This window comes from Camelus bactrianus, chromosome 35 (genome assembly GCF_048773025.1).
Source record: "Camelus bactrianus isolate YW-2024 breed Bactrian camel chromosome 35, ASM4877302v1, whole genome shotgun sequence".
Lineage (NCBI taxonomy): Eukaryota > Metazoa > Chordata > Mammalia > Artiodactyla > Camelidae > Camelus > Camelus bactrianus.
Genome location: NC_133573.1, coordinates 2,724,184 through 2,747,906, shown reverse-complemented (window position 1 = coordinate 2,747,906; position 23,723 = coordinate 2,724,184). Strand labels below are relative to the sequence as shown.

Genomic DNA, 23,723 nt, shown 5'->3' with positions numbered 1-23,723 from the left:
CTGAAGCAAACCGTGTCGGTGATCTCTGCAGGAGCTCTCAGGACGTGCTGTTCCAGCATGTTCCAGGTGCTGCTCGAGTGTCAGCCATCCCCCCGGGGTCAGAGCAGGCTTGGCAGACAGTGAAGGGCCCGAGGACAGGCTGCCTGGGACGCGCATCCCAGGCCAGGGCTCTCAGCAGGCCTGTAATTAGGGAAGAACAAACCTGACTCCACATGGGATCTGTTGCTTTTACTTTAACCTTTGATTCTGTTGCTTTTGCTACAAGTTAATCACTAAAGGGATGTTGCCTGTAGCTTAAATGATACATCATGGCCCATTGCTGGGAACCCTGCCTCCGAGGTGAGGAGCGTTCAGCCAAAACCCCCTTGCGTGCTCGTAGGAGGCGTCCTGACCAGGCCCGCCTGTGAATGGCTGACCGGAAGCAGGCAGTGCTTGATGTTCCTCCCTCCCCTTTTAGTATAAAGGAAGCCTGAATTCTGACTCAGGCAAGTTCTTGGGAGCACTAGTTCCCAGCTTCTTGGTCGCAGGGCTTTCCGAATAAAGTCACTATTCCTTGTCCCAACAACTCATCCTTCAACTTATTGGCCTGTCATGCGGCGAGCAGTATGGACTTGGACTTGGCAAGAGGCCCACGTGGACGCTGGCGGGACATCGGACCCACTGCTTTCCTGGGTAATTTCCCTTTTTCCTACAAGGAGACCACTGGGACTGTGTGAACCCTACATATTGTTAATCCAAGGGTTATTCCAGCCTTAGAAAAATGGAACCCGCCCCACCACGTTCCTAAGGAAGAATTTGCAGGTGAACGGTAGAAAGGTTGAGTCTTTTCCACATGAACTAAGTGCCCTGGGTAATTTGTCTTTAAAAGTATCCTTTAAAACTCAGCCTTTACATTAAAAACAGTTCTGCTAGAACACTGTTTTTCTTTCAGGTTTATAAACGCAGGCACCGCGAGGTTCTCTTCCTTTGCCTGCAGTGAAGCACGTAGTAACACCAGGTGACTTGCGCCCCCGGCTGCCTGGACTCCCCCGGCTGTGGCGCTCAGTAGCGGTGGGGTTACTCTTTAAAAAGTACAAGATCAGTTATGTAAACCAATGTTAAAGACCGCTTTATTTCAAAAGATTGCGTTTTCTGGGGAAAAAAATGGAAAGAAACAGACACTTACTACATCCATCCATTTATTCCAGGCATCTTTGTAGGGTGGGCGGCACTGCATGGCAGGTGTGTTCTCAGTCTGGGGCATAGGAATGAACAACACAGAGAACAATTCCTACCGTCCCGAAGAATATTCTAGTGGTATAAACCTACAGTGACCCAGCAAACAAGCAAACAGCACAGTGTTACATGGTGTCAGTGCTGCGGAGAAAACAGAGCCGGGCAAGGGAGAGGAGTGTGGTGAAGGAGGGCTGCACTCCCAGTAGGGAGGCAGGGAAGGCCTCGTGGAGGGAGGGGGGACACAGGCCTGTGCAGACCCCAGTAAGGAAAGTCTGGGAAGCCCAGGCCACCAGAGGAGGGACCCTGAGGTCAGAAAGGAGTTGGGGAGGGGTAAGGCTGAAGGGGGTACCGACCTTGTAAGGGCCTGGAGGCTGGTCTTAAAGAGAAAGGCTTTTCTCGGAGCAAGAGGAGAAGCCAGTGGAAGGTGCTGGAATGCAGAAGTGACACACTGTTTTAGCAATGAAAGCATAGCTCTGGTGGTAATGTCGTGTGCAGCAACACGATGGACCTAGAGATGACCATACTGAGTGCAGAGAGTCAGACAAAGACAGGCAGTATGTGATACCACCTGCACGTGGGACCTGGAAAATGATCCTAATGAATCTATTTATAGAACAAAAACAAACTCACAGACAGAGAAAACAAACTGGTGGTTACCAAAGGGGTAGGGTGGGGGAGTTTGAGACCAGTAAACACTAACTACTACATATAAAATAGGTGAACAACAAGGTCTGACAGACAGTATCTTGTAATAGTCTATAATGAAAAAGAATCTGAAAAATATGCATATATGTGTATAACTGAATCACTAGGCTGTACACCTGAAACTAACACTACATTGTAAATCAACTACACTTCAATAGTTAACTAACAAAAGCATTGCTCTGTCTGCTTTTTTTTTTTTTTTTTTTTTTTATATAATAGACTGAGGTGGGGTGTGACAATCCAAGGTAGGAAGATGAGCTAAGAGGTTACTGCGATAATCCAGTGGCCTGACCCCGCTGTGATGGGCAGCAAGCAGGTGAAGTCTTGATGCATTCAGCATTCCGAAGACAGGACGTGCTGGCGACGTCCCATGTCTCCTCCTCTTGTAAGGACAGAGGTTCTGTCAGCTCAGGGCTCCACCTTTTCCACCCTTTTAACCTTAATGCACCTTAAGACCCTCTCTCCAGTACAGGCGCATGTGGGTTTAGGGTTTCAGTATATGAATCTGGGGGACACAATTCAGTCCAAAGCAGCAACGGAAGCATGAAGTTGTCATTTCCTGAACTGAGACGCCATGAGTAGCGAGGTCTCACTCATCCTTAGGGCGGGCCTCCTGCTCGTCTTGCCGCGACGGACCAGGACCAGACCCGGGGTGCGGAGCAGCGCGCACAGCTGGAGAGAGGGACAGGCGTCGGGCCAGGGTGACCCCTGACCCTATCCCCGGGCCCCACCCCAGCCGATGGACTCAGAACAGGAAGGGGGCCGGACCCGAACCTGGATCCTAAAAGGCTCCTGGGGGATTCTGATGCACGTGGGAGACCGAGGACGGGGAATCCAGGAAACGCCCAAGGACAGGTAAGACAAGGGCTGGCCCTGCTGGGTTCCACGTCTCCAGCAACAGAGGTGAGGAAAGCGAGGGGGTCGGGGAAGAAGGAAGCACAGAGGCGAAGTTCGCTCCCCACCCCCACCCGGCAGCGCCTCCCCCGTGGGCGCGCATGCGCTGGGCATGGCGCATGCGCGCTTCCCCTTCCGCCCGCGGCCGCACGGCTCTGCGGTCCGCGGGGGCCCAGGGAGCTCAGACGCCGCCTCCCACGGAGCGGGCCACAGTGAAGGACGCCCGAGAAGGAGATTCAGTTTAGTGGCAGCTCAACCACGCCTCGTGTGACAGGTGAGGACTCTGAGGCCGGGCAGGTCGAGTCACTTGCTGTCACCGAGCCTGACCCGCCGAGACTCCGGCTCCTGTCCCAAACCCGGACAGACTGGTGGAGCTGGCGACCCACCCTGGGGGCTCAGCGGTTGTGTGCGGGGCTGGGGTCACGTCCAGCTCCCGGGGGGGGGGGGGGGGCGTGTCCCGTGTGCATGGTTGGTGTGGTCATTTATAGATGGGCGAGAGACAGCCATCTCTCAGGATCCGTCCAGTGACTCAGCTGCGTTGCCTGGACTTCCCGTTTCCACCCAAGCTCCTGTCCACCTTACACTGCGGGAGGCGGGGCCTCAGAGGTGCAGGGACAAGGTCAGGGTCACACAGGAGTGCGCAGGGGAGCTGCGGCTGGGAGCTGGTTCCTCTCAGTCCAAGCCTGTGCTCGCGCCACAGGTGGCGCTGGCTCCAGAAGTCCAGATGCGCAGGACGGCTGTGGCACCGCCGACGTCGCGGCAGTCACTCCCGGGGGAGCCTGGCATCATGACAGCGTTCATTTTTACTGGTCAGCACTGCCTCTCCCCAAAGGGAAGATGCACTTGGAAATGCGAAGGAGACCCAGTATCCTTCGAGGATACCCCGCTGAGGTCCTCGCCCCGGGTGGAGGGGGCTGAGCTGCCGCCGCTGGAGGGCCAGGTCAGCACGCTGGGGCGGCCGCCGCCGACTCATCCCCGGAGTCGCCCGGCAGACCCTTCTCCTGACTCCTTCTCGGGACCGCATTTGCTCCGTTGTGATTCACTCTCTCTCTCCCAGTTACAGTACACGTGTCACAACTCATGCTTGTTTGGAACTGGGCGTGTTGTAGGTTGCCTGCTTCTCAGTGGAATCTGGCGAGCCTCCTCGCACCTCTCCAGACAGCAGTGGGAAGTGCCTCTGGGAAATGGTGAGCGTTTGAAATCTCACCCACAGTGTGTGCACCTAGTAAATCTCGCTGGCTTTGGACCTTGCTTGGCTGGCACCCAGAGCAGATAAGAACTCTAATTTCCTTCGGTCTCTAGTAGCCACTGTTTACCACTAACAGCCATTGTTTTGGGGGTTTGGTTCGCTTCTAATGTTAGTGTGCGCTCCTATTAAATCTAACGGTAGAAAAGGGCATTTTGTGAAAAGAAACTCTCTGCCCCCTGACCTCCTGACCTCTGTTCCTCAGTCCCCAGAGGCGAGGGTCTTTCCCACTGTTGGTGCATATTTGCATTTGTTTTCTTAAATTAAAAGTAACAGTGTGTATTTCAAAGAATGGTAATGTGTGTCGGGGTTGCTGTAGACATTTAATACATGTGAACTCCATTTCTGAGCTAAGCCGGGGCTCCGCCTCTGTCCGCCAGCTCTGGGCCTTGGCGCTGTCTGGGAGAGCCTGCTAACCTGGACGGCAGGCAGAGCTCCGGTTCGCTTGGCGCCCTGACAGGAGATAAATCTAGCAAAGGACTTGGTGCAGGAAAAAGTTGAATTGATGGACAAAACTGTGATTTTGGATTAAATCAGAATGTTAGGATCCGGAGCTGCTTTGTTAATATGCGAGCTACTAGCAAATGTGGCAACTTAAAATTATTAAAAATTTAATACAGTTAAATGTTCAGTTCCTCAGTGACATTAGCCTCATTTCGAGCACGCACTAGCCACATGTGGTATCCACCACCTTGGATGGCCTGAATTGTGAGTTTCTAGAAGGTTATATGAGACAGACTGTTCTAGAGGGTTCCACAGCGCTTTCGCTGCTGTCTCCCCTGGGTGCTCAGGACCCCGCCTGAGCTTCTGACCTTCAGACCTTCCACACCTGCTTCACTCCAGGTGCCAGGCCACCACTTCCTCTGCCTAGAACATTCCACCAGGACCTTGTGCGTGTTAAGCACGCGCTCTACCAGTGAGCTACACACACCCCCCCACTCATTCTCTAATGTGTTCCATACTGTTTCTCACCATTCAGGACTTAGCTAACAAAGTGAACAGTCAACACTTTCCTCCTCCCGGTGGGAGCCGTCACAAGCTTCAGTATGTGTCCCCTCACTCCTGGCTCACCTCCTGTTGAGCCACACCACCAGAAGGAAGAGATATGGGGGCAAGCTGGCCTTCCTCAGACCCTTCCAACTGCACAGACCCCGTGTGTGGTCTGTCCCTGCTCGAAAACCCGGAAAATCACATACATCAGAATAAATTACCCATGCTAGAGAAATGATCTCATTTACCATCACTCTCAGATTGTTTTTCAGGATAATTAAAGGTGCTAGAAAGGAAGAGAAAAACAAAACCCTAACAGGCACACCATGGACACACCTAGGAGATGGCAGAATCAGCTAAGAGGAGCCTGGGCCCCCGTCCTTTCCCAGGTGAGACGTGACTGAGCCGAAGCGCAGGCAGGGAGGGCGACCAGCAGCCCCGCAGGCCTTCCCCAGCGCAGCTGTGTTCTGCTGCCCTGTTAGGTAGTCTGGGGCCTGACGCGGATGCTGCTGACAGGTACTTACCAAGCACCACCCGAGGGCCGGGTACCATTCTAGAGTTTGGGGGATGCATCAATGAACAGATCAAAGACCCCTGCCTTCAAGGGATAAATATCCAGCAAATATGGAAGGTACGCCTGCAGCTCCTTAAGGTTACACTTACCTTCATAATTTTCTGCCTGTGCTGCAAATGAGTTCTCCCATTCTTAAAAAGAACTTAACTATCTGCTGTAATGTGTTCTTCTCTATTAAATGTATTTTCTGGCTAATGGCTGAACACTTCACCGTGTCTCCTTTCTTACCTGTGGTCACTAAATTCTCTGGGGTGGCCGAACATTTTTACTCTTTGCAGTTCAACAGTTTCTTTCTTTCTTTCTTTAATTAAAAAAAAAAAAAAAGAGGAAGGTATTTGGTTTATTTATTTATTTTTGGAGGAGGTACTGGGGATGGAACCCAGGACCTCGTGCATGCTAAGCAGGTGCTCTAGCGCTTGAGCTATACCCTCCCCACCTTCTTTCTTTTCTTTTCTTTTTAATGTTTTTAAAATTGAAGTAGAGTTGATTTACAGTGCTGTGTTAGTTTCTGGTGCACAGCACAGTGATTCAGTTATACATACGTATTCTTTCTCATAGTCTTCATCCTTATCGGTTACTACGAGATATTGAGTATAGTTCCCTGTGCTCTACAGTAGGACTTTGCTGTTTATTTTATATATAGTAGTTTGTATCTGCTAACCCCAAATTCCTAATTTCTCCTTCCTCCCACTTCCCCCTTTGGTAACTGTAAGTTTGTTTTCTATGTCTGTGAGTCTGTTTCTGTTTTGTAAATAAGTTCATTTGTGTCATTTTTTAAAGATCCTACATATAAGTAATATCAATTGATATTTATCTTTCTCTTTCGGGCTTACTTCATTTAGAATGACAACCTCCAGTTCCATCCATGTTGCTGCAAATGGCATTATCTTACTCTTTTTTTGTGGCTGAATAGTATTCCACTGTATAAATGTACCACAACTTCGTTATCCAGTCGTCTGTAGACAACACTTAGGTTGCTTCCAGGTCCTGGTTGTTGTAACCAGTGTGCAGCTCAACGACCTGAGAGTGGGGCCAGGTCAGATGGAAGAAGCCACCGGAAGACAACTGGGAGGCATCCCATGACTGTACCGGCGCCCGGCCAGTTCTGTGGTGGTTTAAGCAGAAAGGGGGTTTGGGCGGGGGATTAGATTAGGTGGCTGAAAGGGGCACCGGGAGGAAAGCAGGCACAGACACCCCCGGTCAGCTCCAGTGCTGCGGATCTCTCCCCCAGCCTGTCCCTCACGTGGCTCCACCCCATTCCCATCTTGGCCAGCGCATCCTCCCGCATTCCCTGGCTCTGGCGGAGACCCCCAGGTGCTGGGCAGCTGGGGCAAGATCATAGGCCTGGCCACGGGGTGGCACATGGAGCTTGGCTGAGTGTCCATGTTCCTGCAGTCACTGGGTAGTGGCTTCTTGGGGCCCTGAACTGAGAATTGCCAGGTCTGGGGCAGAGGAAAGCTGTGATGTATGAGCGATGCCTGCACCAGCACAGGCCGGGGTGACGCGTGTGGCATGTTCACCATCTTCTCATGACGGTCTCAGGACATTGCAGCTCCTGCTGTGTCTGAGAAGAAAGCTGGGGGGCCCGGGGTCCAGGACCTGAGAGCCGAGGCAGGTAGCGGCGCCCCGGAGAGAGCAGGACGCCGGCGTCAGGTCCTCCCTGCCAGGCAGAGGGAGGTAGTGCCTGCAGGGTGGGTGGACACTGGCCAAAAAATCCTGTTTTTACAAAGAGCAACGTGAATGTAACTCAGAATAATGTGCAACTATTCATCTGGAGGATGCGATGAAGGATTTTTTTTTTTGGCACTGGGCTAACTGAACTGTTTATTTAAGTGCACACAAAAAGGGGGAGTGGTGGTAACTGCCTAAAATAATGGGGATATCCATCCTGAGGTGACGCCTGGTCTGCAGTGATGTCAGCAGAGGTGAAGCCACACCCCTCCCCCCTCGGACCCTGGTGGCCCCACGTGGCCCCGCAGTGCTCGCCCAACCTCCAAACAGTGGTTCACGTTCAAGGCAGCCAGAGGTCTGCACAGGCCCACTGTGCTTTTCAGTTCCCTTAAGCAAAAGAACAGTATGAGCTATAAGTTTTTTAGGCATGTGCACAAAATGACTAAAACAAAAGTAGCCCAGAAGTGGCTTTTTAGAAATTAACTCTTAAGAAAAAAAGAGAGAGAGAAGACACTACATACTTCAATAAAAGCAGAAATAAATTTAATTTCCTTTTTTTCCCTCTTTTTTTTAAACTCTAAATAATTGCCAAGGACAATTAGCAGCTGAATATTTCCGAATTGTTTTAGGACGCTTGAAAGGTTGTTCCAACAACCCACTGTCAACCTTATGTTTGCTCCATATTTTCTCTCTTTTCCTCTCACTTCTCTTCCCATTCTGTCTTCCACTGCTGTATGACCACAGCTGACAAGAGAAACACACGATGCCATCATCAAAATACCATTTTAATTTCAAAATATACAATGCCATTTTCAAATACTTGCTTGGGGCAAAAAATTCAAACTATAGAAGTGTATGGAGAGCCATATAAAGAAAAACATGGAATTTCCTCCATAACTCATCCCCAGAGGTAACCACTGTTAACAGAAGCATATTCTTAAAAAGCCTTGTCTGCAATGAGTAAAACTTTGTGTTCCTTCCTGTGGATATAGAATTAACATTTTTTCTCTCAAATAAAAATGTCCTCAATCTATTGGTTATATTAACTCAGAACAAAGCAGTGAGTGAGAACGCGATGTTAAAGATCAGATTTACTTTTGTCTGTTGTCTATCTGTACACGCACACAGAGACACAGAGATATTTAACACAACCGTTAAGGTGGTCTAACTTAAACGTCTTTATGAAGAGAGAAGCAATTATGAAATCATAGTGTATTATTACAACTGCTGTTATGAGCGGCAGCCGGTGTCCTTCATGCCCAGGTGACCGTCACAGGTTCACCGTCGCTCGCGGCCCTAAGTAAGCCCTCGTCAGCTCAGCTACAGAGAAGTCGTTCCACATCACGCTGTTGTTGCTACCTGCTCAAAACCTCTTCATAAAGTGTTTATTACTTAAACAAATAATGGTTTAAATTAGATGAGAAATTACTCTCGAATTACATGTTGATAACGACTCCAGGGTGTGAGTGATGGGAAGTAAGTCACATTTAATGCGTCGTCCAGGACAAACCCCAAAGCCCTGGGGAGGACGCTGGGGGTGAGCTCCCGGCGTGGTCTCTCTTGTAGGCAGGAGTCTTGTCTGCTTTCTATAAAATTCTGAGTTCCTTTCCAAAGCCCTGAAAATGAGTAACAGCACACAGCAAGACCTTTGGCAGTGCCTCGGTAGCTCACAGATCTAACTGGAGTCCAGTCAGCCTCGCCTGTCCCCAGATGCCCCGGGTGTCTGGTGTTTCTCTCCCCACTGACGGGCCCTCTGTGTGGCCACTGACCACCCGGTGCACTGACATCCCACATCTGCTCCCGTCCTTCCGCAGGGTCATGGTCACCCCTATATCTGAATCAGAGGAAGAGCATGTTGAAAGTTTGAGGCCCAGTTTCTTAGAAATAGAAATTGGTCTGCTCGACCTGGTGTTTTAGTAAAACATTTGTTCTTACTCACATGTTTTGTGGCCACTGCAGACAGTTGAAGGGAGCTATGGGCTTTGGCCTCGGTCAGCTGCTTGACCTCCTTCCCCTAATGCCAGGCACTCAGCGGTCAGTATGTCCAGAGCAAAGGGCCATAGGGCCTCCACCGTGGGGTCCCCTCTGCTGGCTCTGGCTCCGGCTCCACTTTTATTTTAATTTAATTTATTTTGATGTATAGTTGATTTACAATGTCGTGTTAGTTTCAGGTGTACAGCAAGGTGATTCAGTTATAGACACAAACATATGTGTATGTACATTCTTTCTCAGTTTCTTTTCCATTATAGGCTATTACAAGATACTAAATACAGTTCCCTGTGCTCTACAGTAGATCCTTGTTGTTTATCTATTTTATATACAGTAGTGTGTGTCTGTTAATCCCCAACCCCTAAGTTGTCCCTCCCTACTCTTTCCCCTTTGGTGACCATAGTTTGTTTTCTATGTTTGTGAGTCTGTTTTTGGTCTGTAAATAGAATTTGTATCATTTAAAAATTATTGTAAAAGGACTTTTGCAGTGAAAGTGCCCATCTTCCTGTGGAGGGTGATGCCCCAGGGCCAGCCCAGCTCAGCGCTGTCCCGGCAGCCGGCCCTGGGCTTGCAAGGGCTGAATGGGTCCCCATACGTAGCTCCCAGTGGCCATTCTCTCTCATCCACGTGTGTGGTGTCCAGACGTGAAAGGACTGCACAGGTGCACCAGCGGTGTGTGCTCATGGTGGGTGGTTAGGGTGAGGGTCAAGTCTTCTACCTCCTTGGGTAGATTTATTCCTACATAGTTTGTTCTTTCTGATGCTATTGGAAGTGGAATTGTTTTCTTAACTTTTTTTGATTATTGATGGTTAGTATATAGAAATGCAACTGATTTTTGTGTTTTGATTTGTATCCTGAAACTTTGCTGAATTCATTTATTGTTCTAACAGGTTGTGTGTGGGGGGTGGGGGTGGACAGAGATAATTTTATTTTGTCCTTTCCAATTTGGATACCATTAGCTCTTTCTCCTGCCTGATTGCTCTACGACTTCCAGCACCATATTGAATGGAAGTGGTAAAAGTAGAAATCCATGTCTTGTCTCTGATTTTACAGGAAAAGGTTTTGGTCTCTCACCATTAAGTATGATGTCTGCTATGGGCTCTTCATAAATGGCCTTCATTTTTGTTGAGGTCATTTCCTTTTATTGAGTGTTTTTATCATGGAAGGGTATTGAATTTTGTCAAAGACTTGTTTTGCATCAATTTAGATGATCACATAGTTTTCTCCCTTCATTCTGTTAATACAGCAATTGATGGTTGAACCATCCTTGCATTCCAGGAACAAATTCCACTGGGTCATGGTATATGTCCCTTTTAGTGTGCTATTGACTTTGGTTGCTCATACCTTGTTGAGGATTTTTGCATCTATATTCATGGGAAATTGGTCTGTGTTTTTCTTTTCTTGTAGTGTGTTTGAATTTCAAGGTAGTGCTGACCTCACAGAAAATTTGGAAGTGTCTCTTCCTCTTCAGTTTTTTGGAATTAATTATACTTTCTATAAATTAACTTTCAATAATGTTTATTTTTAGAAATCCATTTGCAAAATTCCTGAATACTTAACAATGGGCTCTCCTGAGCACCTCCCTGGGCCTGATCACACCTGAAGTGTCTTAAAGTGTTTGCTTTTGTTTTTAACAAGATCCTGCATAGAAAAAGGGAAACAGAGTAATTTTAAGTGAGAGAGAGCTATCTCTTATTTTCTCAGAAGAAATGCTTTTCCCAAGGAGTTTATAGGTACTCAGCAAAAGCCATGTACAGGTTATTGCAAATGTATTTACATTTATAATGGTTAGAAAGTGGAAACAACCCAAATCTCCATCTGGAGCAGTCGATAACTAAATTGTGGAATATCTGTACAATGGAATGCTAACCCAGCTGTAAGAGGAACTCCAGCTGCTTGTGGTGACTTGACAAACCTCACATACATAATCTCCAGTGAAATGAGCAAGACATACAAAAAATTACATACTTTTTGATTCCATTTATCTGCAGTTCAAGAACAGACAAAACTAATCCATGGTATTAGAATCAGGATAGTGGTTACCTTTGGGGAGCTGCTGATTGGGAGATGACATGAGGGAATCTTCTGGTTTACCAGAAATAGTCTGTTTTTTTACCTGGGTGGTGGTTACTTGAGTGTGTATATTTGTAAAAATTGATTGAACTAATGATCCAGCAATCCCACTCCTGGGCACATATCCAGAGAAGAATATAATTTAAAAAGATACATACACCCCAGTGTTCACAGCAGCACTGTTCACAATAGCCAGGACATGGAAACAACCCAAATGTCCATCAACAGATGACTGGATAAAGAAGCTGTGGTATATTTACACAATGGAATACTACTCATCCATAAAAAAGAATAAAATAATGACACTTGCAGCAACATGGATGGACCTGGAGATCATCATTCTAAGTGAAATAATCCAGAAAGAAAAAGAAAAATGCCATATGATATTGCTTATATGTGGAATCTACAAAAGAAAAGAAAAGAAAAAAAGGACACAAATGAACTTATCTACAAAACAAAAACAGACTTACAGACATAGAGAACAAACTTATGGTTACCTGGGGGGAAGGGGGTGGGAAGGGATAAATTGGGAGTTTGAAATCTGCACTTCTTGGGGAGTGATGGAAATGTTAGATGTCTTGATTTTGGTAGTGGTTTCATAGGTGTATACAACTATCAAAAATCATCAAATTGTACATTTGAAGTACAGATGTTTGACTGTACAGGAGTCACACCACAATAAAGGTGTTAGTACGTCACTGATCTGTACTGTACGCACACTGAAGATTTGTGCACTTCATTGGAAGTATGTTATACTTCAATAAAAAGCTAACAAGATACCTTTATTTCTTAATTATACTTTCAAATTCCAAAATCTACAGTCTATTCTAAGAAGCTCAAAACCGGAGGAGTTCAAAAAGGAACGTCACCATCCCGCTGATCCTTTATCCTCTTCCCAGTGTTGGCAGTTTACTGCCTTCCTTCGTTCTGATGCTCATGAAAACTGTGCAAGCACGATTCCATCTCATTCAACCTTCAGGAAAGAGCCCACGCGCAGCTTCCTCACACTTTCCCGAGTCCGACCACGGTCCAGGCGTGGTCTCCCTCACTTCCTGCTGTGGACTAAATTGTATCCTCCCAAAATGCATGAGCCCCAACCCCGTGGGACTGTAGTTGGAGACAGGGCTTTTCAAAAGGTTAACTCAAGGTTAAGAGAGATCACATGGGCAGGACCCTAATCCAGTGACTGGCGACCTGGTAGGAAGAGGAACAGATATCAGACACGTGATCACGCTGGAGAAAAGCCCTGGGGACACAGGAGGCAGCTCTCCGCCCGCCAAAGAGAGAGGCTCCGGAGAAACCAGGCTTGCCAATTTGATCTTGGACTTCCAGCCTCCGGAACCGTGAGAAGATCGCTTTCTGCTGTGTGAACCCCCCAGTCCCTCGCAGCCCGAGCAAATGGAAACACCTGCTGACTGGTGCCCCCGCCCCTGCCCCAGCGGTCTGCTTGCAGCAGTAAGGGCCTGCTGAGACGTGATCATGGCTTGCCTCTCCTCTGCTGGGCACCCCACTGGTTTCTCATGCGGCTGGAGCCACCGCCCACGTCCCCACGCTGGCCACAGTCTGGTCTTGTTTGGCCCCTACTCGCTCTTGGACCCCCTCTCCTAAGTCTCCCCTTTCCTCACGTGACTCTGACCACATGGCCTCTTTGCCCATCCCAGACCTGCCAAGCACGTTCCTGTCTTAGGACCCTTGTGACCATCCTATTTCCCCAAACACCCTCCCCTCCAGATGTCAGTGTGGCTCACGCACGTCTCCTGGGGCTCCTCCATGCCACTCTTCCCAGCAGGCCTCCCCCAAAGTAACATGGAACAGCAAACCCCACCCTCAGTCCAGCAGCCTCTAGCCCCTCGTCCAGACTTATTGTCTTCATGCTTTTTTGGGGGGGGCGGTGATTAGATTTGTTAATTTATTAATTAACTCATTTATTTTTAAGTGGAGGTTCTGGGGATTGAACCCAGGACCTCGTGCATGCCGAGCACGCGCTCTACCCCTGAGCTGTGTCCTCCCCGCTTCATGACTCTCACCTTCTGACATTCTGCACATTTGCTTCTTTTTGTTTCCTGTCCGATCAAACCAAGGAATGAAATTTCATGATGTGCTTTCTACCTGTAAGTCCCCTGCTGTGGCCTAATTTTATTACAAAGCTGCTGCTGTGAGTCTAAGGAGCCTGTTTAGAAAAACATTAGGACCGAACTCAGGTGATCAGGCTCCAGGAGTTGCCGTGGGCTTTAGGAAACTGTGAGGCTCTCGGGACCTGGGAAGCAGCAAAAGTTAACAGATCATGAGCACTGGGCCCTCCCGGAGTGTAGGTCAGAAGGGCGTGGCCACTGCTCACCACGCTCCCGGCTCCAGGTGGGAACAAACGCATGCGAGTTGCATGTCACTGACAAATGTGGGAGCCGTGGACTGGGGTGGCAGCTGCCGCTGGCCGTGACTTAAGCGGGGCATTGTGGCGCACTAGTTCTGTTAATGCAAAACCGTCTTGCAGCGAGTGGAACAGATGAAGGGTGAATCTCATTAAATGCATGTGCTTACTCAAACCAGTCCATCAAACGCCCTCAAACGCCGGTCACTGTGCGCCGGGGAGGTGCAGGTGGAAGGGCCCCCACTCGGAGGTGTGGTGCCCAGGGGCAGCTGCGCCGGGCGAAGGGGAGCTCCCACACGTCCGTCACGTCCGGGACTGACCGGGCAGCGGGGGTGCTCGGAGGACACAGCTGTCCCCCAGGCGAGGACGTTCAGTGACATCTAGGGGGCCTTCTTGGCCTTTTAAATTCATTAGTCTCTTGATAAGGCTGATTTGCAGTGATTGCAGGCAGACCTGACTTCTCAGGAAGATGGAGTGAGAAGAAAGTGCCGGGGGGCAGCTGTGACGTCCTCTCGGGGGTGAACAACTGCTTGCACAGAAGGCGAGCAGCTGAAAGGGGGCCTCCGGGGTCCCCACTGTAATGCGTAAGTTGCGTGTAAGTGACAGCTGTGCTCATCCGAGGCTGTGGGTGTCACTCCTGGATGACACGTGGGGAAGGGTTGCCCTTTATGCAGTGGCTCTCAGTGCACAGAACACAGCATGTGGGGCTAAACCTGAGCTGTGTCCAGATTCTGCCTCTTGCAAACTGTGTGGTTGTGGCTAGCCCCAGGCTCAGTGTCCCCACCTACAGACGGGGACAGCACGCACCTCAGATGGTCGCTTGAGGTCAAGTGGGAGGGTATGTGAACTAGGCGGGCGAGGCAGGTGAGCTGTTGGTGCAGCACCAACCACAGGCGTCCAGGTGCTGGGGACGCCAGGCTCCCGGGGCGTCCTGCTCCCACCCAGGCCGGTGCTCCCGGGCATTCTCCCACCTCCCCCAGACCTTCCTGCCTTCTCTTCCTCTCCCCTCTCCTGGCCACCTTCCAGAGCCAACTCTTGTTGAGTTTTAGCTGCAGCCGCACCTTGGGTAGAGGTGTTGCTGATTTCCTCTGATTTTTACACTCAGGAGTGACAGTACCCCCATCTCTAACTGCCTGGTGCGTCAGTCCACCCCCCTGAGTGGATAAACCACTCCATCTGCTTGTCTGGTCAAAGCAGCCAGTGGGGAAGCTCAGGGCACCTGAGCACCGGCTCTTCTGGTCACAGGATAGAGAAGGCAGTGTTGACATCATGTAACAGTTTTGCGTGGTTTCCCGTTAGTCTTACCCAGGTTGGAATTGAAGTGACTCCCTTTGATAAGGTGGTAGGACTGCTGTCCTCTGGACAGACGGAGGAGGACCCCAGGCTGGCAGATGCAGAGAGCAGGGACCCAGGGGAGGTGGGTCCTTCCGGCACTGGCCAGCCCAGCGTGTGCTCTGCGGCTGGGTGTCTGCAGAGCCCTTCGGGGCTGGGGAGTGGGGCCAGCAGAAGCCAGAGAGCTCTTGTTTCCAGAAACAAAGGACTTATTATGACTTTTCTTCTAATTCTAAAACAGCTATTAAGCTTTCACAATGAGCCAAGTACTATTTATAGGACATCTAATAAGATGGTTCTTGCACTCAGAGTGAATTTCAAAAGCACAGTAATCAAAGTTTTTTAGTTGGTAAAGAAATTTGTTTTCCTGACTTGGAACAGCTGACCCCGCCCAGGCTGCAGTGGGCTTCCAGCTGGGTGGGCCCACAGGGACTGCGGTTGGAAAAGCGGGGGTGTGGGCAGTGCTGGTCTCTCCCACCCAGATCTGGCTCTCAGAAGGCCTCCACCAGGGAGAGAGTGCCTGCTGCTCACCGGAACCCCCACTGCTGCGTGTACACAAAGCCCTTTCTTCCCTGGGGAGCTGGGCACAGCCATCTCGCTTCAGATCCCCCGTGGTTGTACACTACATGAAGTAGCTTCTCATTCCTAGGATGAGCGTTAAGAATTTAGGGCAGCAGTGGTCAAATACCAGCCATCTCACAGAGTTCCCCTGGTAGATGTCAGACTGAAAGATACAGATAAAGTGTTCTCATTAGCCACGGGAGCTTAGACGTGCTCAGAACCCAGACGCAGGAGGCGGATAGTCCTGAGGTCAAACCCCGGTGCTGCCCCACTGACTGACCAGCGTGGGTCACTGTCTCCCTCGGTTGTCAGGTGGAGATAATAACACCTGCCCGAGGAGTATGGTGTGGTGACTGACATTCACGGCCCAGAGCAATGCTTCTGATGCCTGCTGGGTATTTACAGATTGGTCCTGAGAACTGATGTGTTAGTAATGGAGCAGCTCTTAGGTGTCGTGCCCTCCTTCCTCTGGAAGGCCTGCTGAATGCTCAGTGCACCCCACATGCCCAGCGCTGATCAAAGTGGCTGCTGTGTGTTAATGTGCACGGCTCTCATCACAACCCTCCCAGGTAGATGCTGTTATGACTATTTCCATTCTACAGATGAGGAAATGGAGGCACAGAGAGGAGAGGTAACTAGCCCAAAGACACACAGCTAGAAAGGGGCAGATCTGGGTTTCAAATCCATGCAGTCTGCCTCCAGAGTCCACATAATCTCCCTGCACCTGGCTTCTCTCGGGGCCTGTAATCTACTCGGATAAGGACTGGATTTCAAAAGACTGTCTTAGTGAAAAATGGGCCAAGGGCCTGAACAGACATCTCACCAAAGAAGAGAAACAGATGGCAAAGAAGCACGGGAAAATGTGCTGAACATCACGCCTCAGGGAATCGCAAATGAAAACACCGAGATACCACTACACACTGCTTCAGATGGCTAAAACCCCAAACACCGACAGCACCACAAGCTGTGAGGGTGTGGAGCAACAGGAACTTCCATCCGTTGCTGGTGGGGGTGCAAAATGGTGCAGCCACTTTGGAAGACAGCTTGGTGGTTTCTTATGAAACTAAGCATACCCTTACCCTACCAGCCAGCAAATTGCACCCCTTGATGTTTATCCAAGTAAACTGAAAACTGTTGTCCACAAAAGCCTGCACAAGAATAGGAGCCTTATTCCCAGGTGCCGGCATGGAAGCAGTCACGTTTGTCCTTAGGTGAACGGGCGCGGACGCTGTGGTACGTTCCCGACAACGGGGTGCAATTCGGTGCTGGAGAGAGGTGAGCTCGGGAATCGTGAAAAGACACGGAGGCATCCGAAAGTGAAAGCGGCCGGTCTGAAAGGGCTGCACACTGTGTGATGCCCACAACTCGGCGCTCACTGTGCAGGCGGCGAAGAGACCCGTGCGCCTCTTCCGCACCCGGATGCCGAGGGCCAAGGGCGAACCCAGGTGTGTGCTGCGGCCCTCGGGCGATGACGGGGTGTCCGTGCAGGGGCGTCAGCTGTGACAAGCATGCCATCTGGTGCAGGTGCTGCTGGCGGGGGGGCAGTGCAGGGGGGTGGGGTAAACGGGGAATCTCTGCTTTCTGCTCAGTTGTGCTGTGAATCTAAAACTGCTCTAAATAATAAAGCCTTTCTTCTTTTTAAAGCGCTGGCTTTGGGGGCCAAAGAAGACCTTGGGCTAACCGTCCCCCTAAGCCCCCCAGGACCTCACCTCAGGCCTCAGTAAGAAAAGCACCCCTAACTTCAACTCAGGTTCACCGGGTCAACACGGCACCTGGCCTGCGCCGCTGGCACGTTTGCGAGGGAGGATTCCGTGGCAGCACACCGTCTGGGACCACGAGCTGAGAGGTGAGGAGGTTTCTAGACGCCGGAGTTGCCGGAGTAGCTTCCTGGTAGTCCGGGCCCAGGGTTTTCAGGACAAGGCTCCGAGCGCGCTAGGTCTTCGAGGTGTCTGTGAGCAAACGGAGCGTGAGCTCACGTCAGCACCACGTGCGTGAGTCAGAAACACTGAAAAAGAATCCAAGCTGTTAGTGAGATCAAGAAACTAAACATGCAGCAACATCAACACGGTGTCACTCAGACACTGTGCCATCTTCAGTCACACATGACGTGCAGCTCGTGAGCTCAGAAGCTCGGTCCACCCGCCCCTGTTTTCTTTCTTACGGAACCGTCTCAGCACTCAGAACATGCAAGTCTGCTCAAAAAATTGATTTTGGCTAAAAAATTTCAGGGCCTGAACAGAACTGGGCCAAGCTTAACAGAACTCAGATTTGAAGAAAAATTGAAAACGCCACTAGTTCTGTGGATGCGGTGGCTTCTGGGCGGTACCTCCCCTTGCCATCGGCACTACCTCTGTTCTACCTGGGCTGCACGAGGGAAGAGCTGCCCGGCTGACAAGCTGAAGTTCAGGCTCTGTCTGTGGGGATCCCAGCACAGTTCACAGTCCGTCTGCTGAGCGGGGCTCTTCCGCTGTCTGTGGGAAGCCTGGCACTCAGTAGGGGCAGAGGAAACTCACTTCTTTGCCTTCTGAATTTCTGTTTTCTTCAAAAGGTATTTCTTCTGGGTCCTTCTCCCCTTGTAGGGGGTCAAACATGGATGTAGAAATGAACTCACCATCCAGGACCCACCTTCGCTTTTCGCTTAGAGCAGATAGAACAGCCTGGAAATTCTGAGGGTTTTTTCTGGTTTTATAATTGCTTTTCATGTGAGTTACTTGGGGCTCAACTTTTGCCTCCATCATTATCCACATTTTATTAGACAGTTTTCCACACTGACCTGTTTAGTATTCCCTAAGGACCAGTTATACCCTGTTTCCACGAATAGCAATTTTGGGAATGGAAAGGAGTGTGTAGTCATAATCTTGACTTCTTCAAAAAGTACCTATGGTCAGTGAGCTTTGCCTTTCTCTGGGACAGAGTCATCTGCACCTCAGGGTTGATGGCAGGCGGGGTGAGGACACTCTGTTAGGGCACGAAGGAGACTCTCCTGCTTGTTCTCCAGCAGGAGCAGTGAAACGAGTTTTCAGTCTGCCACAAACAGGCAAGGAGACATCACTCAGGTGACTTTCGGAAAATTTGAGAATTATTTCCCTGTGACTCTACTGCAGAGATGCTCGAGGAAGCGGTCACCATTTGAACTGCTTGGTCATCTACTCAAAGGGTAAACAAAGTTGATTTCTTAGGAGGCCAGGTCATGTTTTCCATGCGTGTTTCTTTATTATGTCAGAGTAACTGGACATATGGAGGCTCACCTGAAGACACATTAAGACAAAACTCCGAGGTGATCATGTTTCATCAGCATGGGGCGTGAGGAGCCCTTTCTGGCTTCCAGAGCATCCCACGAGCCAGCCCCTCACGTGGAGGCCAGGGGCTCGGCCGTCGGGAGGAGGCTGCCCTGACGTAGCAGCCCAGAGCGCAGATGGTGGTGAGCCGTGACAGTGCCTGCCACTGCCCCTCTGAGTCCACTCCGAGGAGTTAGTTCATTGTCAGCCACACAGCCTTGGCTGGGAGCTGGAATGAATCTTGGAAGTTGACCCACCAAGACAGTCTTCTCAATGGTCACCTTCCCGGAAGCACCGTTGTGATGCTTCTCGCCAGGGTTCACCTGTAGGAATTGTGTGGATCCCACTACCTGGGGGCAGGGGCAGAGCCTGGAGGGTCCCTTCTGGCTGGGACTGGCCTGGAGAGGGGCTGGCGCCTCTGGCAGTGAGAGCAGGGCTGGAGAGGCTGCCCGGCTGGCAGGGGTGGGGGCCGGGGCGGGGGGCTCCTCGCTCTGCCGGGACCAGGACGGCGGCTCTCACCCCAAATCCGCTGCCTCGGGGGTGCATCCCCACGCTGCCTCTCCCCTCTGAACATTCTGCCTGCCCCAGACGTCTTCCTCACGTTGCATCGTTTGGTGTTGTTTTTGAATTAGGCTGTGAATGCTGAGTCAGCAAATGCTGCTTTTTTGTTTCATGGAGACACTGTAAGCCCTCTTCTCCGCTCACTCGTTTTTTACCTCCAGACACCAGGTGTAGAGAGCAGAGTTGGGCACTTGGCAGATGACTGATTGACTGGTTGACTGATCAGGGCTCCCTGCTCCTGGCTTAGGTCATGGCAATGCACCCCCTAAGGATGGGGTGCTGGGAACATGCATCTGAGACCTGGGCTGGGCTGCAGCTGGCTTAGCCTTGGAAACCTCTTCCTCCAGGATGTCCAGCCTAGAGGCTCCCGTGCGCACAATTAAATCAGAGGCGCATCAAAGCCCCCAGGCCTCAGGCCAGCAAAGTCGTGGAGGGAGGAGTTTATCTGGCCAGTGGGGCTGCTTTCCTCTCTGGCTCAGGGCCCTCGGCAACCAAACAAAAGCAAGTTCTGGAGCCCGCTGGCTCCTGGCTGAATGAGCGTGTCAGAAACATGGTCAGTTTCCTGCTCTGAGCGTCAGGGTCCCAGCTGCAAGGGACCAGCAACGGGGGCCGTCTGGACGCAGCAGAGAAAGCCCGGCTCCTCGGGGATTCTGAGACTGTGATGTTTATCTTTGTCTGTAGGTTTCACGTGGGACACTGAGGCTCTGAATTTCCTTGTAAGTCAGGGACATTGTTAGCTGTCATCCTCACGCTTGGAGCTGACTCCGTAAGTGTACGGTTTTTTGACTTTTGAACTTAACTGTGCCTGGCAAAAATAATTATATAGAGGAATTATTATAAACTCCTCTTATATAGTAAAAGACAATGTGGTCAGACGAATTGCTAAATTAAGCTGGCCCCAGTCAAGCTCAGCTGATTAATTTTAAAGGTTTTAGACAACTGACATTTTAGGAGGGTTTAACCAGGCTAATAAGTATTCTTAAATAGAAACCTTCTGATAATCACGCTCTAAGCCTGATAAGTGGAAATATGCCATGCAGGCCCAGCCATCAGCCACAGAGGGAGAAGTTACAGCCTATTCATGTACACAGATATATGTACACATCTCCTTTTAGCTGAAATCCTATTATTTCTTGTGTATGATATAGATTAGGGACAAATAAGGAAGTAGTTTAGGCTCTGATGAAATCTTAGCAGTCAGATGTGTTGGAATGGCCTGTACCATGTATAAGTCAGCTTTAGAAGAAGCTCTTCCCTGCCCCGGCACATAAGCAGTGCAGACACACACACTCTATTTTACTCTGTTTCTTTTTATATTTTACTCTGTTTCTTAATGAATAAGATTTAGACGCACAGGGCTCCATCTGTAACAGCCAAGGCCTTCTTTAGCTATAAAAATATGGCCCTTTCCAGATTTCAAAGTTCACTTCACATGTACCTAAAAACCGCGATTTCTCAGTTGGCTGGTTTTCTCTATGTGACAATAAAATGATCTGTTCTCTAACCTCTCGTTTTTATCGTCTGTGGGAACGTGGCTGCACCGTAACCAAAAAGGCATCTGTTAGCAATTTGCAGTCTCTGAGTGGCCCTCGGCTTTATAGGAGCTCTGTCTGAATCTGTGGTTCATCTGCTGAGACGTTGGCTGACACAGGTGGGGTGGGGGCAGCCATCCAGCCCTGGGGTCCGGGGAGGGTCTGGGGAGGGTCTGGGCTCTGCCTGGTGGCATCGGGCTGATGGGCCTCGGGTTTCTGGGCCACCCCAGCACGGGTGGTGGTGGCAGCAGAGCTGCCCACGGTGGGTCTGAGGTTTGACACTGAGAATTCGGTCTCTTGTCTTGTCATCGCCTTCCTTCTGTAATGTTCCCTTCCTTTCTCAAGGGGTGCACTCTGACTTGACACAGAATGTTTCTCAAGTCATGAAATCGGAACACTCACGCCGGGACACTGAAACTAATGGAGAAGCCCACCCTTGGATTCACACAGACCCAGCTCCAGGTTCAGTGACTTGTAGGGCTGCGACCTTAGGGAAGTAATGAATTATTTACAAGTTTATAAATAAATTCCAGGAGGAAGGGGCATGTTGGGTTCGAAAGGAAATGGAATTATAGCACACTATACGGCTCAGCAGTGCACAGCATCTAAAAGGGTCATTGTTTGTACAATGAACATAATAATGCCCACCTTGATGGGGACTCTGTGCTGTATGTCACGTTCCTGGGACAGGAAAGAGCTTTAATGACTACGGCCGGTGCCCCCGCCCTCGCCGTCCTGTTCATCAGAAGACCTGAGGTGTTTGCACATGGTATTTGCACAGACCTGTCCACAGGACGGAGCCGGACACAGAGGGCTGAGGGTTTGGGTTGTTTCTCTTTGCTGATGCCAGAAGGAAACCAGACGAAAAGGCTGTTTCACATTTTGTTCATCGCGAAGCTTCCTCTCCACCTCGGCGTCTGCGCAGGCGTCCGGGGAGGGAGGTGCTCGGGTTGAAGCCGGTGTCCGCGCGCCGGGTTTGAGCTGCTGCGTTTCTCTGAGCTCCCGGTGGCTCAGCCGTGAACTGGGCGGGCTGACGTCTGACTTGCAGAGTCCTTTAGGCTGATGGGTCGTGTACGGACCTCCGCTGGCCGCCGCAGCGCTCACCTCCGCGCTCTTCCTTCAGAGGATGCCGCCCCCAGGGGAGAGGGGACAAACCGACTGTGTGGAACAGGGACGCGGAAACCCATCCAGCTGGGCACGTGGTGGTTCTCCAGGAAGAAATCTTCCCAAATCGTGGCGAGGTCGGCCTTCGTTCCTCCCATCTGCTCGGCGGGGGAAACGGAACCTGACGTTCTGAGCCTGCTGCCTTCCGCGGCCGCGCACCCGCGGGAGATACGGGCACGTTTTAAGAAGCAGGTGACACCACAACCAAAAGCGCGCTCCAAGGCCAGGCGCGCAGTGTCGGGGTCGCGCGAGCTTTGCTGCCCGCGGCTCTACCACCGCGGGGCTGTGACAGCAGGGTGTCCCTCAGATCACGTCTCTCCTCCGGCAAACTGGAGGCAGTTTTCTCCTAATTCTGCAATTTCCTTGACTTTTCCATCTGCACGTGAGCCTGGTAGGAGGAATCCTAAACCCAGCTCCTGCGGAGGGGCATTTGCCGGTTCTCAGCATCACGAGAAGGAAATGGTTTCTCAGACACCTGCGTTGCCCCTTAGGGTAAAGCCACGGAAGTTCCGTGTTGCGAACATTCTCTGTCCTTCTCTGTGCTTTCCTACCCACCTCCCCGCCACAGCATCCTTCTTCATTTCAGTTTCATTTCCTCGTCTCCTCCTGCTCAAATCTCCTCACACCTTTACGAGATAAGACTGCCCGGAACATCCTCCCAGACCTGCCCGCATGCTGCCACCGCCACACCCCTGTCCTGGTGGCCCTGGCCCCTGCTGCCCCCTCCCTGGGGCAGACACTTCAGCCTCTTCCCGCTCTTTCTCCTAGTATTTCCCTTCCCATCTCTCAACAGCGCACATGCTCCACCACTTTTCAGTTCATCAAGTTTACATTTTCCGTTGAGTTTTTTTAAAGTGAGAATTTTTTTTCATTGAAGAATAGTCAGTTTACAGTGTTGTGTCGATCTCTGGTATGCAGCACAATAGTTCAGCCATACATGTACATATGTTTGCTGTATTCTTTTTCATTACAGTTTGCTAAAGGACATTGAATAGAGTTCCCTGTGCTGGACAGTAGGTCCTTGTTGTTTATCTCTTTTATATACAGTAGTGTCTGCAAATCTCAAACTCCCAATTTATCCCTTCCCAACCCCTTCCCCTCCTGGTAATTATAAGTTAGTTCTCTAAGTCTTTGAGTCTGTTTCTGTTTTGTAAATAAGTTCACTTGTGTCAATTTTTTAGATTCCACATATGAGTGACATCATGTGGTATTTTCCTTTTTTTGTCTGGCTTACTTCACTTAGAATGACTATCTCCAGGTCCACCCACATTATTGCAAAAGGCATTATTTTATTCTTTTTTATGACTGAGTAATATTCCATTGTGTAAATATACAACAGCGTCTTTATCCTGTCATCTGTCGTGGACATTTAGGCTGTTCCTGTGCCTTGGGTGTTGTAAGTAGAGCTGCTGTTCTGTCACCTTCTGATTCTACTGGCTGAGCACCTCACTGTAATTTGCCCCTCTCCCTGGGCAGTCTCTGTGTCCTATTGGCTGTGTTAACAGTGTCAGCGTTATTGGGACCTTTTGAATACTCTTCACTGCTGAGCCATACACTGTGCTATAATTAT

At 50.2% G+C, this 23,723-nt stretch overlaps 1 long non-coding RNA gene across 7 annotated transcripts; it reads left to right on the top strand.

The window, feature by feature from the left end:
- Positions 1 to 295: 295 nt before the first annotated feature.
- Positions 296 to 16,808, top strand: LOC141576005 (uncharacterized). 7 transcript variants are annotated; one of them, XR_012504167.1, is made up of 5 exons: positions 296 to 672; positions 2,524 to 3,088; positions 3,515 to 3,754; positions 3,872 to 4,001; positions 5,311 to 6,443. It is a non-coding gene; the product is annotated as an uncharacterized LOC141576005 (long non-coding RNA). The 7 variants fall into 7 exon arrangements; XR_012504166.1 differs by lacking the exon at positions 296 to 672 and adding an exon at positions 1,982 to 2,305; XR_012504165.1 differs by lacking the exon at positions 296 to 672 and adding an exon at positions 12,179 to 16,808 and having other exon boundaries at positions 2,312 to 3,088; positions 5,311 to 5,681.
- Positions 16,809 to 23,723: the final 6,915 nt, after the last annotated feature.